Genomic DNA, 2,329 nt, shown 5'->3' on the forward strand with positions numbered 1-2,329 from the left:
ATCGTTATCATTTCGATTCCAGTTTTTCCGATAGCATTCAAAATGTCCAATGAGAGAAATCTAATACTTTGTGGATTGTTTTAATGGCCTGTGCGAGCTTCCAGCAATTTAATAGTATGAAACGAGCTCAACATCCTTTCCAGAATTTAACACAGCGCAGGTTCAGTGGTATGAAAAATGTATTTTTTCAATAGTCACCTCTGCATCTCTTTTGAGTGATGGATATTCACTCAGGGAGTATTTATGGCTGGTCTTAAGTAACTGAGGTAGTCCCCATGGACAGAACACTCCACAAAATAATATTTTTTTTCGAATAAATGCTGTTTTACTCAATGTTCTTTTGCAATTTTAAATATATATGCACACACACATATATGCATGCGCAAAATATGCACATATATATGTGTGCGTGTGAATTCAGAACATTAGTAATGGATGGTCGGCCATTTTAATGGTCTTCCTGTAGAATGTGAGAGCTTAGAGATTACAGTAATGTCCCTGAAATGTAGTTAAAATATGGCATAGTAAAATGTGGTGAAAATCAGTTTTATTGAATGCTGCGTATGTTTACCATGGTTTCCTGCGTTGATCACAGGAAATGTCATGTCGCCACTGTACTGGGATTTTCCTTCCATCGGCTTCAATTCGTCAGAGAATTCGATTCACTGATATTTCACCAACTTCCTTTGGCATGTTCATACGACACACCGACCCACACTGCACACAACGACAATAATATTCAGCATACTGCACCCACGAGCACGTAGCATGGTTTTCATAAACAGTGAAGATTGAATAATGTTAAGCAAGGGCAAATTGAAATTCAGTTTAATTAGTAAAGTCGCAAGAATCCAGAGTAAGATTCAAAATGTCAGAAATTAACGTTCATTACCTTGGCCAGAATTCGAGCCCAGCATAGTGAAAATCTGCCCCTGAATCCCCAGCAACCATGAAATTGCTTGCTCCATGTGTCCACTTGGAAAACTATGTGGAAGAATATTCAGCCTGAAGGAGAACTTGTGAGAATCCTCCGCTATCTGATCTAAAGCTGAAACAAGAGCTGTCTCTTCCAGCTGGGAGGGAATCGAAATGGAGGTGAGACCAAAATATCAAATGGCCTTTAATTCATGTTATCCTTATTGTGATTGTTTAAACACTTGGGCCAGAAATGACACAGACACAAAGGAGCCCATTCTAAACACTGATCTTGCCCTGCTCCCTGATCCGATATCATAATGGCTGACACAACACTTTTGTGTTTTTTCCAGCCTATCTACATCATCGTGTTGCCTACTCTATCATAAATAGACATCGAAAATGGAAACCTGTGAGAGGAACATGTTCCGTTTCGAGACATTTGGTTTCTGCACGAACACTGTTGGTTTTGCAGATAATCAGCCGAGTGTGGTCTGACCACCTTCCAAACCATAAACTAAAACTCGACTCTGATGGGACTCGAACCCACGACCTTTGAATAACAACCAGAGAAAAAACAAAGAAGTCCAACGCGCTTTCCATTGCGCCACAGAGCCGTGCCAACAGGCGCTTTTTAAGCACACAAGTTTACCTTTGACCCATTGCGTTGAGGACTCCCATCTCGCATCTGTCTGTCCTCGTCACAGTTTCCAGTACCTGTTCCTTATCCAGTGTGCTCTGGCTCTTCAAGTGTTTGGCTACAGACTGCTGAAACGTTCTCATGACACTTAGCTTTACCACATGTTCAGATAATGATTTCCAGATAAGAAACACTCTATTGGTGAATGCATTCTCCCAAAATCTCCTCAAAACATCTTGTCTCCTGTCTTTCATTTATGTCACTCTTTTCCTTCCCAATACAGGCTTATCCCTGTCATACATATCTATCCTCTTCATAAAATGTGCACGTTAATCAGTTACTCAATCAGCCTTCTCTGCGCTTAGATAAACATCCCCAACCACGGCGTCTACCTTCACAATGGGAAAGGTCCAGCCCTTGCCATTCTTGTCAACTCCTGTGAACATCTCCTCCTGCAATCAGACGCTTCCAGCAGTCTGGCGATTACAACGGACAAGCAAAGTTCCCTGAATTAAACCAAAAATGTCTGAACAAAATCAACAGCTGTTGTCCATCTCTGATAAGAAAGGAAAGTTAACGTTTCGAGTGCAATGATCTGTCTTCGGAACTGATGGGATGGAAATGTGGGTGAAGAATGGGGAAGAGGGCAGACGGTATCTAAAATGAATGAACTCGATATTGGGTTATAATGTTTGCATGGTCTGTCAGCACAAAATGAGTTGCAGGTCTTCCAGCTTATGTTGTGCCTTGAAGGAGCACTGTAGCAGACCAGAG

At 41.4% G+C, this 2,329-nt stretch overlaps 1 non-coding gene across 1 annotated transcript; it reads right to left on the minus strand.

Moving 5' to 3' along the window:
- Positions 1-1,440: 1,440 nt before the first annotated feature.
- trnar-ucu lies at positions 1,441-1,532 on the minus strand. The gene is given in 2 exon segments: positions 1,441-1,476; positions 1,496-1,532. It is a non-coding gene; the product is annotated as a tRNA-Arg (tRNA).
- Between the last annotated feature and the right edge of the window lie 797 nt (positions 1,533-2,329).

Source organism: Chiloscyllium plagiosum, unplaced genomic scaffold (genome assembly GCF_004010195.1).
Source record: "Chiloscyllium plagiosum isolate BGI_BamShark_2017 unplaced genomic scaffold, ASM401019v2 scaf_24848, whole genome shotgun sequence".
Taxonomy (NCBI): domain Eukaryota; kingdom Metazoa; phylum Chordata; class Chondrichthyes; order Orectolobiformes; family Hemiscylliidae; genus Chiloscyllium; species Chiloscyllium plagiosum.